General features: G+C 46.9%; 1 protein-coding gene and 3 non-coding genes across 14 annotated transcripts in view; 2 read left to right on the forward strand and 2 right to left on the reverse strand.

Annotated features, from left to right (window-relative positions):
• LOC144147312 (cholesterol transporter ABCA5-like) overlaps nucleotides 1-17,620 on the reverse strand; it is a 130,131-nt gene that overhangs the window by 66,754 nt on the left and 45,757 nt on the right. The gene's annotated exons all lie outside the window — the stretch shown is intronic.
• On the forward strand, nucleotides 1,774-1,845 carry Trnae-cuc (transfer RNA glutamic acid (anticodon CUC)). Its single transcript has one exon. It is a non-coding gene; the product is annotated as a tRNA-Glu (tRNA).
• Trnae-cuc (transfer RNA glutamic acid (anticodon CUC)) lies at nucleotides 12,632-12,703 on the forward strand. The gene has a single exon. It is a non-coding gene; the product is annotated as a tRNA-Glu (tRNA).
• On the reverse strand, nucleotides 13,032-13,103 carry Trnae-cuc (transfer RNA glutamic acid (anticodon CUC)). The gene has a single exon. It is a non-coding gene; the product is annotated as a tRNA-Glu (tRNA).

A 17,620-nucleotide genomic window follows, 5' to 3' on the forward strand; every position in this document is an offset into this window, starting at 1 on the left:
GGCTTGTTTTGCCGAACTTCTGTTGTAATTTCACGATCTCACGTCCCGGTCTGTTTCGTTTGAAATGCCACAAGGAGACAGGTAAGGATTACCTCGTTTATTATAGCCTCGAAGCCTAGAACAATGCGTTTCTTATCTAGGATTGTTGCGTGATCCAGATTGCCGATTTATTAGAGCCAATTTTTACCTCGACGGTTACAACGAATATCGGTTATAACGAACTAATTTGCTGTCTCGATACTACTTCGTAAAAACGAGGTTCGCCTGTATATAGAAATGTTTTTAAACCTTACGTATACACACAGAACACAAAGCTACGGCGATGGGTGTAAATTAGTGCGAAGATAAATTGAGCAGAGCCGTGCTTTAATATTTAAAAAAAAAAAGGGTCGGAGAGAATGAGCAGTCAGAAATGAGCAGGGCGACACTGAGAGATGAGTCGGCGGTCGCACTAGCTGCGCTTCGCGGTATTCGAGCACATACCCAGCGGAGTTTTTTCCCGTTGCACGCAGGCCGCAGGCACGTGCTATTTTCGGAAGGAAGCTATGCGGCAGCACTTGCGGTGTACGGATTACACTGCGCGGTTGGTTGCAGCCCCACAGTGCAATCGCTGCTCACCATCGCCGCGGCGAGGCGCATTCCACTCGCCGCGCAAAGCGGCGGCGGAAGAGGTTTGCGCGGTGGGTTCCTTCCTGCTGTTAATTTGTTTGTGAATGGAGCGGCGGCAACGAGGCGGCGGCCAACGAAAACCCACCTCCCTTCCCCAGTCGTCGCTCGTGGCGGGCCTGAAGCGATCCTCGGGGCTTTCGCCTGGATTTTTTTTTTTTTTTTGTACTTATTTCGCGTCCTCCGAGCTCCATTTAACCGCCATCGTTCATTCTGAATGACCCTTTCGGGGAGGGTTAAATTTCGTCGCGTCAGAACATCCGAAGGGTCTTCTCCGGAGAGAGAGAAAAAAAAAAAAAAAGACAAAGAAAACAATGACTCCTCTTAAAATACACCGCCAGTTTTTTTTTTTTTTTTTTTTTTTACGCTGAATCCTCAAATGGCTCACTGAGCGAAAAAGCAGGCGTCGGCGTCCAACAGCGATACGGTTCCATGTGAAGCGTTCCATAGCGGGAGCTTCGAAGTGATGTCAGGCGAATCGTTCTGGGCCTCTCCAGAACGTCTCCATCGAATATTAGTTATACCATTGGTGGAAAATTCACTTCACTAATTTAAAATGTCTCTTCATGTTATGTGGCGCGCTTTGAATAGTATATATTAGGTTATATAATATATACTACATAATAACGTAAGTAATATCCAAGGTTTCTCAAATTCGGACCAATGAATAAAAAATGTTTTAACCTTCTGTCTTCGAGCTCCTATGCGCAAATTTGTCTACGCGCAAATTATTTTTTACCTTTTAGTGGTTACTGAATTTAGGTACCTTTTCAATAAATTTACGCCAGTTTACATTTTAGTAAGGCAGTAACCAGCTAGCCCTAACTGAATCCCTATCTCAAAGTGTTCACTTTTTGTTTGTTCCGTCTCTCTCGTGAAAATGTTGCCTGCTTTAACGAAGCCTTCGATGGGCAACGGAGGCCACAGCGAAAATCGTCTGCGTTCGGAAGTTCAAGGCTTTCAAATCTCGCGCTACAAACTCCCGCGCTCTATCGGTGGTGACGGCTCTATGAACGAGCAGAACCGGCTCTCACTTGCTCTCACGACCTCGTTCAACACACCAAGAAGCGAGCGCCACTCTCGGTTCCGTGCCGCCTCACTTCGTCCTCCGGCATGGTCTAGTGGTTAGGATACCTGGCTCTCACCCAGGAGGCCCGGGTTCGATTCCCGGTGTCGGAACAGGTTTTTTTTTTTTTTTTTCGCTTCGGCTGTGTAAACGTCAAGTCGGCGCTTGTACACAGTGCAAGCGGAAAATTGCGGTCGGCTATTTTCTTGCCGGTGCAGCCTTGCACAGTAGTCGACCACGCGGTCCCATCAGCCGCAGCCTCAGTACTTGCAATAATAAACGCGAAAGCCACAATGGAGGCTAAGAAGTGTGTCCCACCCAATTGTGGTGCTTGTTCAGTAGTTCTCAAATTTTTAGGTTCAACACGCTGAAGCTCCATCCGGGCCATGAGGGGCGACGTAGTGGAGGGAGGACTCCGGAATTAATTTCGGCAACCTGGAGGACTTTAGCGTGCGCCGAAATCTTGACACACAGACGTTTTAACTTTTCGCCTCCATGTTGAAAGCAGTCACCGCGGTGGGAACGAACCCGCGGCTTTGGGCTCAACAGCACAACGCATTAGCCTCCGAGCCGCCGTGGTCGGTTGCCCGTAAATTATGGGTTGCCTTGGCGGCAGAACCGGTGAAACACAGCTACGGGGAAAGACACCCAAGTGATGCAACGACAGGCTGCGGGTGCCCGGCGTTTCATGCTTCTGTGTTTCCGCTCATAACGCATTTAAGCTCAGTGGCGCGAATATGAGCCCGTCCTCTGATCGAGGTCCTCCCACGCGCAGAAGATGGATGCCGCATCGCCTCTTTTGGCTGTGTTGCTCCAGCATAAAAGACGACGTGGGCTGGGCCAAACTGCTTAAGTTGCCGTGCTTCACTTTTGTGTACCGCGGACATGCAGCGCTGGTTCGACGACGTTTTAAAGACGATAGTCTTTCTTGGGCTACTTAAACCCAGAAATTTTGGTCTGCCGGTATGTCTGTCTGTCTGTGACTCGATTCAGCCACCCAGCCAAAGTAAAGGCAATGAAAGACTCTTGTAAAACAATGCCTGCGCAATAGTCTCATATAGTAACATCTAAATCTACCCGATAACTCCGGTGTAATGTTCATACTTGTGAACATTGTTGAAGAACAAGACATTACGCAAACATAAGACAACAAATTAATACAGAAGCGATATTTGCAGTGTTCCTTTATAAAAAATCGTACATGCTTGACTTTTGCGAAATTAAATACTTCATCAACTGCAGAAAAAAAATTCACTCCACCGTCGCCTGCTGTCGCCCGCGCCACTACAGCTTCTGGCGCCATTTTAAGAAATCAACCGGCAACAGTTACGAAAGGTTCTACTAGAGAGGTTCCACGTTTTGCTTGCAACGCACGTGGAGTAGGGAAACGCGGTTCTATAAACGTTGAAGTAGGGCGCCTAGATTCACGCGCGACTTCGGCAGCGTTGGCATCGAGACACCCGGTTTGGAGCAGTGAAACGCGGGAAATTTAAAATGATTTAAGCAAACCTTTGACGTCTTTAACTTGGGAGGAGCGCGACGCAAGAGGAACAACATGAGAGGTGAGCGGGAAAGCGAAGGGAGGCATTTATTGGAAAAAGTTGATAAAGACTATCGTCTTGACGACATTTGCAACGAAAGGAGTAGATACGAGGTCAATTTTTATCTAACTGCTTTCTTCCCTTAGTTTTAATTATTCGGTAGAACAACACAGCATTGAAATGGGTGCTTTTGGAACGAACGGTACATTTCAAGAAGGGTGATGTTGGCGGTATATAGTTGGAGCAGATTTTCCGTTACCAAAGGCGGTTTGATCTAAAGTACCACCCCGCTTCACTAACGACGATTGTCCGCCTTTTGCTAAGCGATCAGGAAAATTTTGTTCCGTGTGCCCGTCCGTCCCTTGGGCAAGTCTCGTTGGCACGGATCACTTGACACCCAGTTGCGGTGATTACTCCATGCACCAAGGCCATGTGGTTCATTAGTTTGTCACGTGACTGTCTAGTATATCACGTGACCCGGGAAAGGGGAGATAGTGGAGAGGGAGGAATGTGGTGGAGAGAGACGAGGAGGGGAGTAGTGGAATGGGAATTGTGAAGAGAAGACGGGAAAGTTCGGGGAGTGGGCCGAGTGGAGGGGTCCAAGGAGTAAGGACAGGAAGACACCGCCGTGGTTGCTCAAACAATAAAGGGGAAAAAAGGAGAAAAAATACGCTGTGGCTAAGCCACTCTTCTGAGCACAAGGACGTGGGTTCGATACCCCGCCGTGGTGGCCGCGGCTTCCCGGGTGAGGCGAAAAGCGAAGACGCCCTTGTGTCGAGGTTTCGGCGCACGCTAAAGATCCCCGAATTGTCGAAATTAATCCGGAGTCGTCCCTCCTTTACGGTGCGCCTTATCAATCCCGAAAGTATGAATATCTATCCAAATTAATAAATGCCACAATTTGAATGCTCCTTATCGGAATTATTCCGCATACGCACTTTGGCACAAGTCCAGACATTTTTGTAGCCTTTATTACTATTTTCAGCGGCAGCCATTTTCTACGCCAAACAACGGGGTTATTTGCATTGAAAAACAGAACAGAAATGAACGCAGTCACCACGCATGCGCTCGCAGCAGTGCTTGTTGTCATTCTCTAACTCAGTAAATTTCACGCGACTGACACCAAACCAGCACGCTTGCAAGATGCGCCAAACAGCCAGCTTTACCGCGTTTTGCGACGACTAAAGAAGCACTGCAAGGATATATGGTCTGGGTGTCGTCGGAAGTTCGACAAGCTCGGAGTAAAATCTATTTTGAGGAGAGGGTGACAGCAATGGATCCACCTAAGTTGACATCAAAGCGTTAGGTACCTCTCAAAGAAAAGTGGACACGCAGTGGCTAAGAAAGACTACAAGGCTAACGATGAAAGATGTAAGGATCGGTGGAGAAGCACAGACAGCTGAGAACCAAAGACGGGGCAATACAGACAAACAAACGGACGGGAAAATGGAATCGAAAATCCAACAGAGAAATTTATTGTCACTAAAGAAAATCGGGACAACTATTAGGGCTGGGCTCTGCTTTCTGGCGCCAGAGCAGGTTGCTTGAAAAAAAATGGCTTCGTGGGGAAGTGCACCCAAAAGAATGGGGCATGTGTCGCCTGCTTAAAGCAAACAAACGACTCTGCACATTCTGTTGCAATGCGATCGTATCCATCCATTACCAAGCGTGGGAAATATTTCGGCTTCTCGAGGAACTGAAGTTTAAGTAATACCGAGAAAGCAGGCTACGAGGGTGTAAAGGTAACTAAAAGAAGATTGCAATGCTGGAATAACGTAGGGCAGCTACCACGTGTAACGGACAAGAGCGCACAGCCAAGGGCAGAGCAAAAATTTATGTAATAGTATAACATTCATTAGCTTCCTTGGTGCGACGACACGCGTCGTTAGCCCGACTGAAAGGGAATATCGACCAATCAATCAATCAATCAATCAATCAATCAATCAATCAATCAATCAATCAATCAATCAATCAATCAATCAATCAATCAATCAATCAATCAATCAATCAATCAATCAATCAATCAATCAATTAATCAACAATCAATCAATCAATCAGTGCGCGGCCATTGGAAGTACAAAACACAAGAAAGTACAAACGCACCTCGACTCATTTAAACAATGAATGAGCACCGAATGCCAGCATACTTTGTTCTTTCCGCAACTTTATAAAAACTGTCGCTTCGAGCGGGGTGCAAGCACATCGACATGAACGAGTAGGAGGGAATAACGGACGGGGCCCCGTAAAGTGGTCCGTATGCAGAAGTTCTATCGCCGGCGCCAATGTTGCATATCTTTCGAGTGCCTTCGTGATAAGCGAAAGCCGTGTGCAGGGTTCGTGGCATAAGGTATGTGTGCACGAACTCTTGAAGCATGAACAATGTATACGAAGCAGGAAAAATGCCTTTTTTTTTTTTTCGCCGGGAATTTTCCTGCTCGCTGACGGCTGCAAGCGAGGGAGACCGTAACGCAACCGCTTTACCGTAGGATTTCAGCGATTTCAAGTAAAGTTGAATTGAGTTTCCCCCAAGAAAAAAAAGATTAGAATTAGATTTAGATTTAGATTTAGATTTAGATTTAGATTTAGATTTAGATTTAGATTTAGATTTAGATTTAGATTTAGATTAGATTAGATTATGGGGGTTCATGCGGCGAAGCTACACCTGGGCCATAAGCTGGATCGAAAATAGAACAGAAATTTATTGTTTATAAAGAAAATCACGAAAACTCTATAGGCTGCGCTCTGCTTTCTGGCGCTAGAGAATGATGGGGCATGTGTCGCCTGCTTAAAGGAGCCATGAAGAGAAAATACAACTTGGTTTAATTTGAAAGAACTAGGATTCAGTATCTCACTCAGCTCCATTACAGCCACAAAAGATGTTTTTTAACGAAAAAAAGCAAGAATTATTTAAAAACTTTCAAATTTTGCGCCACAGTGACGTGTTATGAGCAAGAATGACGTCATAGGGGCCAACAATAAAACAATTTTCAGTGCGTTCACTGCACGTTAGCATTCAAGTGATGCGGTCAAATGGAACTACAGGCCCTATTACAGGCTTCCAGTCATGTGTCGTTGCGACAGGTCAGTTAGGCGGCCGCCAATCGCACAAACAAGGTTCCGTGACGTCATAGAAAAGTTGCGGGAAATCGGCTAGGGGGTCGCGACTGCTTCACACGTTCTTTCAATATCTCCGTTATTTGTTCGAAGATTGCGATGATATTGGTATCATTGTTATCGGGACTAAGCAGTCTGTCTAATAAACCCGACTTCTATTTTGTCTTTATGGCTCCTTTAAAGCAAACAAACGATTCTGCACATTCTGTTGCAATGCGATCGTATCCACCCATAACCAAGCCTGGGAAATATTTCGGCTTCTCAAGGTCAGGCACAGGTCTCGGGATTAATTTTGACCACCTGGGGATCGTTAGCGTGAACCGAAACCTCGACACACGGGCGTTTTCACTTTTCGTGTCCGTCCGAAAAGCAGCCACAGCGGCAGGGATCGAACCCACGTCCTTGGGCTCAGCAGCACAACGCCTTAGCCACTGAGCCACCGCTAAGACAGAAAACCTATGCACTGCCTAAGCGACAAAGGGAAAACTACAGTGACATTCCCTGCGTACGTGGATTATGTAAAAAAAAAGTATTTTACCGCAAAGCTATTTATGATGACGATTCCGTAGATTTTTTTCGTCTTCGTCATTAATAAATCCCGGGCGGCAAAGCCAGCTTTATCGCAAATTCTCAGCAGGGAACGGCTGTGACCTTCGTTTTATCCAAACGTTTAGAACAAGAGTTGTATGACAACTGGTCGTTAAGAGGAGTGTGGTATTGCGCCGAGTCTATTTTACATGTCAAGCTTATAGTCCACCGAAAAGTACGTAGATGTTACAGAATTCCCGACGGCTGTCAACACATCGGCTTCTGCGGGAGGGAAACGGACGGTACAATGTTTGCCTTCTAGGATGACACTTTAGTCATTACAAGTTTTATAAATTAATCACGAAGCCATAGTTACTACCGTTAGCAAATAATTGAAAAAATAAATACGCCTACATTCTCTAATCGTGCCTGTGACATGTACTTTAAACACTTGCGCTGGTCATCCACCTTCAGAGTGGAATGGCCACGAATTTGGGTAGCCTGCATACCCAGTTTGTTTTGTTTTGTTTGTTTGTTTTGTTCACGACCGTTTTCAGAATGGTCCGACAACGCACGCAAAGCCGAGAGCTCCGATGGGCGGTTTTTAACAAGCCTCTTTTCTTTCCTTTCCAGCAACATTTTTTAACACGAAAGTGTTTTATGCCGGGATACACCAAGATTTCGCTGACGTCATATCCGTCATGGAAATGGCGCCAGTACAACGAAGCAAGCGGCCTGTAAAGGGTGCACCCCTGCACACAGGGTCTTCTTGCGGGGAAGCAACCTTTAGCACTAAAGAGTACGTTATACTTAGGGTTGTTAGCTTCCGGGTTTTAGATTCTAAGACGAAAGTGTTTTATGCCGGGATACACCAAGCTTTCCGTGACGTCATATCCGTCACGGAAATGACGCCAGTCGAAGCGACCGAAGCGATCCGCCAGCAGGACGTCGCTCGCCAAACACACCCAAAAGACAGCCGCGGACCCGCAAGTAATGCTCAACTGCAGATTTCGCTGCACATTTCACTTTCGGGTTTTACCGATTCCCATGACAGAGGAATCAATCTCTTTTTTTTTTTAATTTCCCCTCGAGCGAAACACGGCCACAGGCTAATAAATCGAATGGGTGGCAATTCGCCCCATGCTGCATCTCAGGCACAGTGCGCCCATGGTACAAAGGCGCAATGGTGCGTCCGGAGGGCGATAGGGGTATTGTGTCAGCCTTGTAATAAGTTCCAAGGCCAATCCATTTGTAACCCATTTGTAGTCCAATCTAGCTAGTCCATTCGTAAACTTCTGTAATCCAGAAATGTGGGCAGGTCATCACACTGGTGTGAAGAATGTTGGATACAGCGCGGGGATTCGGCCGGGGAAATGTTTTACAACGATCGTATTCATTTGTTCAGGGAAGAAATAGAAGGCGAAGGGACCGGGAGACTAAGTGACTGAAAACAAACAAGAGGCGTATCAAGAAAACAAAAGACGAGAAAAAAATTGGAAAAATTATATTGTTCAAAGAAAGAAAAAGATAAAAAAAGAGGTCATTTTTTTTCTCTTTAGAGAGAGAGAGAGAGAGAGAGAGAGAGAGAGAGAGAGTAAACTTTATTTCGAGGAATATCAGTGATTATGCATCATGAAAGCGATGCTGGTGGTTAGATTGCGTTGATGGCTGTCAGCGTGAACTGATCAGCGACCTCGGCAGCCCTGGCGACCAAGCGGGCCTGTACGTCCTGGTCCGAGCTGCGCAGCGTGGCCTCCCACCGTTCCTCGGAGGGTTTTTCGGGCAAGCCCAGATGATGTGGGATAGTGCTGCATGACCGCCACATAAGCAGCAGGCCTAAGTAGGGTACAGAGTGGGGTGGATGGGCGTCAGGACGGCGGGATTTGGAAAGGTGCCTGTATGAAGAAGTCTGAAGAAGTCGCCACGTGTGAGCCTTACTGTTGTCTAAAGTTTTTTCCGCCGAAGGATAGGTCAAGCGGGAGAGGCGGTAGTGCATAGTGATGTCGTGAAAAGAGACCAGGCGATCCCGCGCAGATCGCGCCCCGTGGTAGGTATAAAGGCTGGGCCCAGCCCGGATCGTGAGTCCTCGGGCGCGTTCGTGGGCCACTTCGTTCCCCTCGAGGCCCGAATGCGCGGGCGTCCAGGTCAGAAGAATTGGTTGTTTTAGGGGTCGGGCAGAGTTTCCTGTCAAAATTTTGAGGTACATAATCGGCGAGAGCGCAGAATGTTATGGCTTATAAAACGCATACTGGCCGCATAATCGGGGCACACGATGAAGCTGCGCAACACCGCAAGCACCTAAATATTCGAAACCTTTGCAAGATTCCTTGATTTTATGCAATGTACTATGACGGCAAGTATAAGAAGTTGGTGAGAGGCTTCGTTCCGTATGCGCGCACGAACGATTTTTTTTAGCAGGAGCCGGGAATATATCGCCTTCTGGGAAAGCGCGAAACGAACAGCGTGGAAATTGTGCGAATTTAATAATCTTATTTCTAATAGTCGTGCGTATCTACCTATTAGGATCGACGACAATCAACTGAAGTTAAGCGTAACGAAGGGGATTGGGCAGGCGGTGATGTGCGAATGACTTTGGACCATCCGTTCAGCGGAGTGGATACCGAAAACGGCCACCAAATTGGGCGAATACCGAATACTTTGTTGAAGGGCTGGATACAAATAGTACTTGTCGTTGCAATGGACCCGGGGAGGAATGGTTGGGAAATCTCTGGGAGTGGCCTTCGCCCTGCAGTGAACATGAATTGGTTGTGAGTTATGGAGATGATCATAATGGGAGTGGTGACGATCGGCTGGTAATGATGACCACGACGACTATGATGATTGATTGATTAGAGAGTTTTAGTATAGCGTTTTAGCTGTGGCGTTAACGTTTGCGCGTCGCAATCGCTGCAATCGCTGCAATCGCCGCTATACTAAAACTCTCTGTTGTGTGGTTTAACGCGCCGACGCAACGCAGGCGATGAGGCCCGCCGTAGTGGAGGGCTCCGGATTAATTTCGACCACCTGGGTATCTTTAACGTGCGCCGAAATCTCGTACACACGGGCATTTTTACTTTTCGCCTCCATCAGAGGACTACGGTAATGATTGATTGATATAGCTCTCTGGGTCGTCGGGTATTCTGTCATGGACCCAGGCTTGTACGAGATACTTAACGAACACTGGGCCAAAAGTAACTGCGTAGAGTATCAAATGCTGAAACCAGGTTTCAGGTTTCAGACTGAAACCTGAAAGGTATCTGAATATAGTACTCGAAATATTAACAGTAAAGTGACTCGTTCCATTGGAGATACCTTTAAGTTAGCATTTGTACTGCAATTTAATGAAGAGTTGGACGGAAGCCCGCCTAGTCGGGGAAAGACATGACATCGATCAAAAACTGACATCGACCATTGAAGCTTACAAGAACAAAGATGTTTTAAACACGGAGAAGTCTTTTTTTTTTATAAACACTCATTGTCGATGTCAGTTTTCTTTAATTGTTGTTTTTTGGCGATTATTAAATGAGGATCGTTATAAAAAAAACTACGAAGTAAACTATGTGCGAAAAATACCACTAACACTTGCAGAAACATTTTTTTTATTTATTTATTTATTTATTTATTTATTTATTTATTTATTTATTTATTTATTTATTTATTTATTTATTTATTTATTTATTTATTTATTTATTTATTTATTTATTTATTTATTTATTGTTTGCTTGCTTGTTTGTTTGTTTGTTTGTTTGTTTGTTTCACACGCGCGTTCTCCAATGCTAGACAGGCGCCGACGCTGCCCCACCCGTAGTTGGGCAAGTCGTTCGACTACGCCCTCCTGGCAGTGACCCAGATAGATAAAGCACTACGCCAGAATGTTTTCTTTTTTCGCCGGTTGGAGATTATTTCTTGCCTCGAGCTGATATAAAGTTGTCAACCTGTATCTTTCGTATCCCTATCTGCACGGGAGCAAAGAACAAAGGGCAAAGAGCACGTTCTTTCATATTTTCCTCCCCTCCACCCATCCTCTGCAAGAGAAAGGCTCCAGCGGAGTGCGAGTAATTTGCAAACTGAGTACAACTAACTTGCAAAAAGTAAGCCGAGTACTAAATGCAGACTGCAAAGAATATTTGTCTTAGTATATACCAAGTTTCCAACAAAAGTACGTATTTTAAAATACACCAACTTAAGTAGTTGAGGAGACTGACGGATTCTGGACTCCCACTAAGCGGCCGTAGTGTTTGAACAGGTTGGTAAAAACCGCCCATCATATAGCGTATTCTAGGCGTTGCGGAATCATAGATGAGCACTTTTAGACAGGCTAGCTGAGGATCGCGCTTTTTTTAACACGATGGTGGGCTTTCTTTGTGTATAGGTAAACTCGGAAACTTTGGTCTGTGTTTCACCTTTCAACCGGAGATGCTAGTGGTGGGTTTTACTGGGGGGCCAATTTCTGACACTGTCGTTCGCTGCTTACTACTGCTATAGTGACCAATCAGGGCCCCTCCTGCGTCTGCGTGTGGGGGTCCCTGATTAGATCACGTGACCAGGGGGTTGGGGGAGTTGGGAAGATGTAGAGGAGAAAGCAGGAAGTGCAGCTGTGGAGGATTTTTTCTGGTGCAATGGCAGCAAAGGCCAAACAGCGCCGTCTAAGTGATGTTCCCACTCGGAAATAACAACAATAAAAATTTCTGTAGTTTGCCGTATTTTTGCGCGTCATACTGTCGCTCGCATTTTACTGGCTAAAAAACAGACGCGGACGAATAAGAAGTACACAGTGTACTACTTTTTCGTCCGTGTCTGTTTTTTCGCTAGTAAAATGCAGTCAGATAACCAACTAGCCCAACTTTCTGCCTTAATAGTGCTGTCGTCTTATCGTATTCTTGTGTCGTGATTCTGATGTTCTGTCGTGATTTTGATGTTGCGTCCTGCCGAATTCCTGTCTTGTCGGGATACTGGTGTTCCATCAGTGGTTGCGCATGGTTTGATTGTTATTGCTCATCGTAAAGAGTAGCGTAAATTGCAGCTCTGTTCCGAGTCCAGGAATATTTGTCGCTGAGAAAATTGACTATCGTTACGACAGAAATCTGTGTCGTAACAACAGGACTTCTGTTGTCGCAACAAAGTCTTTTGTCGTATGAAAAGAAGTCTTGCTATGTTTCTGCGGTATTCCTGTTGTGATTTTAGGTTGATTTAGGTCACGCTTGATGAAAACTTGCGCGGATAAAAATAGTGGATGTAATACGATCCTTACTTAAAAGGTCCTTAATTTAATAATGAAGGTGTTCATAGCAGATGAGGATGAAGAAACTAAAAAAACTGGGAAACAATATAAGGGATATAAAACGGTCTGCAAAAAGCCAAAATTAAACTTTCAAAAACGCTTCTATACGCAAGCATAGGTTAAACGTTGAAAGTGCTGGAAGCAGAGGTATGTGTGGTATGTAAAGTTTTGGAAAAGGCTGGCGTATGTATGCGTCGTCCTGCCTATTCGATAGTCCCCCATGACGTCATTGCCAGTGAACCAAGTTTCCCGGCAAAGGTCCGCACGTGCAAATCGCTATGGCGAAAAATGAAGCCACCGTAAGACGCCAGTGTCATGCAGGCCCCCAAATGAGCATGTAATTCATCACAACGCTCCACAAACATACATGGAAAGCAGCATTATCAGAAAGTGCGTGCACAGGCTTCATATGCTGCTGTCCGGCGTTATGCGTGCTCCGGCATGGTCTAGTGGTTAGGATACCTGGCTCTCACCCAGGAGGCCCGGGTTCGATTCCCGGTGTCGGAACAAGTTTTTCGTTTTGTTCCTTTTTTGTCCTGAATGGCGTTCAGTCTGCCTTTGCAATTTTATTTCCCCCCCCCCCCCCCCCCCAAACTGGAGAGCGCCTCTACCGCGGTTGCCACGTATTTATCGACATTCACTTCGTTCTGTAGTGACCTACCCGATCCACCTCTTCGGATTACGCGCGCTCGGTTGCAAGGTTACATACAGTAATTTAGCTTCCGAAAGCAGCTCAATTAAAAGAAACAGAGATAAAGGCGCTCTCCAGTTAGGGAAAAACAAAACGGGAGAGCCAGACTAAACATAATTAACGATCAATGAACCAAAAAAATTGTTCCGACACCGGGAATCGAACCCGGGCCTCCTGGGTGAGAGCCAGGTATCCTAACCACTAGACCATGCCGGAGCATGCCGAAACGCGGACAGCGGCGTACCAGGCCTGTGCACACATTTTGATGGCAAATGCGGTATTCCTTCTGTGTGGAGCATTGTGATAAATTGCATGCCCATTTGGAGACCTCCATGACACGGGCGTCTTACGCCGGCTTTATTTTTCGTCCTAACTGTTTGCACGTGCGGATCTTTGCCCGCCAACTTTGATCAAGGGCGATGACGGCAAGGGGGCTAGAAAATAGGTAACGCGAGTACTTGCCTGTCTGTGAACAACGTCGAAAGGCGACATCGTGTTTGCTGCCCTCCTCCCGTATCCTTGTTCTCCCCTTCACCGTTCCACTCCACTTACATTTCCACCTCCCCTTCCGCTTCCCTCGCTCTCTTCCGCCCCATCCCTCAATTTGCTCTCCCCTCCTGCGCCTCTCCCTACCTCGCCCTCCACCGACCCCTCCATCCCCACTCACCCATTTAGTCCTGTTCCCCTCTCCAGCTCTTCCGCTCTCCGTCCTTTCCCTTCTTCACTGTCTTTTTTCTAGCTCCCTCCTCCGGGTCACGTGACCCATTCGGAGTCACGGGTAGGCCACTCGTAATTTATGGTCCACGAGTTGTTGGTCGGCGGCCTCCAAGGGAGGCTCACCGATTGGTCACTGAACAGCGAGATATCTCGCAACTAAGGGGCTGTAACTACCTACACATTATTCAAGTCAATTTGACAATGGCAAGGTGAGCAAAAAGAACGGATATGGTGTAAGTTTTTGTTATGATAGAAATATCTTTACAATATGCGACAGCTTGTACGTAGAATGTTACAGCTTTCCCTAACGACATTAGTTTCTTCAAAATCAAAACCATCCCGAAAATCACCCTAATAACTTATTCCGGCAATCTAAAAGTATTCTCACCCGCCGCGGTGGCTCAGTGGCTAAGGCTTTGCGCTGCTGAGCACGAGGTCACGGGTTCGATTCCCGGCCGCGGCGGCCACTTTTCTGGTGGAGGCGAAAAGCAAAAACGCCCGTGTGTACGAGATTTCGGCGCACGTTTAAGATCCCCAGGTGGTCAAAATTAATCCGGAGCCCTCCACTACAGCGCGCCTCATTGCCTGCGTTGCGTCGGCGCGTTAAAAAAACCTACAATCAATCAATAAAAGTATTCTCCATCACAAAAAAAAACTGCAAAGGTACACTGAAAAAAAAAGAATATATTGAGAGCCCCTCCGGGAGAAGAATTTATTGAGCCTTTTCGACCACGCTCTTAGTACTTTTTATTATGTTATCGGCGCTTTCTCATAATCAGCACACTATCATCAGAGCTAACCTCTGCATAATCATCATTACTGCGCGCGTTGTCCGACATCCCGAATAAAAGGTCATTATAACAAACTGCTATGTGCCTCGTAAGGATGCCTTCAGTAAACACCTCAAACAAATCCTACCTTTTAACTGATTTTTTTTTTCAAGAGACAAGCATTCCCACGACCCACGGAATCATCTCCGACCGTGTGCAATATTTTTATAGCGCGGCGATGAATTGCGAGATTTCGTAGGTGCAGCCTCCGTTTATCAAACGCCTGCAGCCGAGAATAAAATGATAGCTCAGTGCAGACACTCAGAATCAGATGACTCTTTTTATTACAGTAGACTTGTTTTCGCTCAGCTCCTACAACGAGAAGCGAGCTTGCGCTCCGCGCTCGAATCAAACCACATTTGGGCTCTGCGCTACAAGCACTGGAAATGACGTGAGGCCGCAGCTGAGCCTGCCTGCATCGGAGCAGAACTACTTGTGCAGACAGCCAAAACAACAGGGAAGGGGAAGAGCGAGTGCGATTCCTTCTGCAACCGAATCCTCTCCAGCCGCCAGGTCTACCACCATGTTTCAGCACCTGGTGCTATTCACCAGAAACTCTCTAGCTCCTGCTCCCGAAACATTCTTTTAACACGAAAGTGTTTTATTCCCGGATACGCAAACATTTGTGTGACGTCATATCCGTCACGGAAGTGACGCCAGTATAACGAAGCAAGCGGCCTGTAAAGGGTGCACCCCTGCACACAGGCTCTTCTTGCGGGGAAGCAACCTATAGAACCAAAGAGTACGTTATACCAGAGTCCTGCAATGCTCTGGTTGTACTTAGGGTTGTTCGTTTTCGGGTTTTATAATTTAACACGAAAGTGTTTTATGCCGGGATACACCATGATTTCACTGACGTCATATCTGTCACGCAAATGACGCCAAAACACCTTTGTCGAAAAGACTCGCCAGTAGGACGCCGCTCTCCAAGTACACCCACAAGACAGCCGCCGACCCGCAAATCATGCTCAGCTGCAGATTTCGCTGCACATTTCACTTTCGTGTTTTACCGACTCCTATGACAGAGAAATCAACCACAATTTTTTGTTAAAGTCCTCTCTTCTCTGTATAATTGCGTCCTGGAATGTACTGCACCTGCAGTGATGAGGTTCATGGCCTCCTTGTTTGGGCTTAGTTCGCACACGTGCAGCAGCGCAACGACTCAACATTACCGGAAAAATCAATAACACCCCTCCACGGCGGCGTTAAACTGGCACGCAAGCAAGCGACATGCAAGCACGCGACGTCTGATCGAAGGCTCGTATTGACGCTGTCCAGAATTACATTAGAGCATTGTCAAGGTACTGTCGACGCCAACGAATCGCCTTGAGCCACGCCTGAACAAACCTTCGCGCTCGCCTACAGCGGCGTCCCCAACTGCAGAAACCATTTTCCTTTAGACCTGTGGCCAATGCTCTGGCGCAACACAAGCGGATTGTGTACGAAAGGCGTCGCGAGGGACAACGAGGGACAACGTCATATCGTGGTGTTACGATTCATTGCCTTCTGACTCATGCTCTCCTATCCCATCTCGTCAGATCAACGTCGCTTACCGACGGGCAGCTTAACACTTACCACTACACACTGAAACAGCGCTGAAATGAACCGCGACGCAACCTCCTCGTCCCTGCCGTTTCCAGAACCTTCCGTAGCCAAGCTAACCAATCAGCATCACGCACTTTGCCACACACCAAGCCAGCCTCTCAACCGTGTTCTTCTAGGACTCTCCTCCGCCCGTTATCCTCCTTTCCACGTGTAAACCTCCTCTCTCACCCGTCGACCAATCAACTGCGAGTCCCCCCCCGTTCCTGCCCATCTGCTAACACCTTCTTCAGCCTTCACTTTAGGGACCGCACGAAATGTTGGCATTTACTTTTCGTGACCACAATATCATCTACAGCTAGCCTCAGAACGGTTCGCGTTAAACTGCCATCAAAAGAAGCAACGGAGGTGAGACGGGAGTGTATGCGAGGGTGGATATTAATTTTTTAGGGGCGGAAGGCTTTAAAGGCTCGCTCTGGCGGCATCTCATGTCGTCGTAGTATCATGTAGACACGGTGCTAAAACACCGGGGCACTCGTTTTTCAACGCATCGCGCTAGAACGTAACGCGTACTAAAAGAACACACCGGGACACTCGTTTTCCAACTCCTCGCGCTAGATGAACGCTTCGTGCTTCAAAGACAAGAGACTTATAGCAAAGCTGTATACCTCTACCCCCAACGGTTTCCTCTCCGTGGGCAAAAACGCCAAGGCGGCAAGAATACATTTGTGCACTGCATGCTTCCCCCTTCCCCAGGTTTCACGTTAGTGGAGATGGCCCGGGATTTTCGTTGTTCTTCGCGGCTCTCGATCCTCCATTTTTGGACGCCTTTCCCCGCTCAGCGGCGTAGTATTCCCAGGGCTTTTGTAAGAACTTATGCGCAGAGTGAACTCGACCAGACCGCTTACTGCGGTCCCCACGACTGCAAAGACACGCACCGATAGGCAGGATAATTAGGCGTATTGGGGTGAGGCAAACGAAGACATTTTAGGGCGAATGAAGGCTTCGGCTGACGCATAATAAATGGAAAATTCGTGCGGAGAAACCTCCATTCCACAATTATGAGGCTGACGACGATGGAGGTGTACCGAGAGGGTGAAGAGAGGCCGTACCGGCAGACCAATATCACTAAAGGGTCTCTGAAGAGACTCACGGGCTTCCATTTTAAAGGGGTAAACAGAGGCCGACGATTACATGTCTTTGCAACGCGAGCTTTGAGTGCAAGTGTTGAGGCATTTTTTTACTGCGATGATATCGTTCGCTCGGTTACACCGACATATCGGTGTAACATACCTTTCTGCTACAGAGATGTCGAACCAGCCAACGCCAAACGTAAAGGACAATCGATAATTTCCTGCGAATGCGTGAAGAATTGCTACTCCACTTCATAAGCCTTGCATTTTCTTGGGATCGTCACGTGTGTTTTTATATCTGCATGAAAGTTTTATTCCGGGATACACAAACATTTGAGCAACGTCATATCCATCACGGAAGTGACGCCAGTACAGCGAAGCAAGCGGCCTGCAAAGGGTGCACCCCTGCACACAGAGTCACCTTGCGGGGAAGCAACGTTTAGTAGTAAAGAGTACGTTATACTTGGGGTTGTTCGTTTTCTGGTTTTATAATTTAACACGGGAGTGTTTT

Source organism: Haemaphysalis longicornis, unplaced genomic scaffold (genome assembly GCF_048455015.1).
Source record: "Haemaphysalis longicornis isolate Haplotype H1 unplaced genomic scaffold, Haemaphysalis longicornis Haplotype H1 scaffold_7, whole genome shotgun sequence".
NCBI lineage: Eukaryota > Metazoa > Arthropoda > Arachnida > Ixodida > Ixodidae > Haemaphysalis > Haemaphysalis longicornis.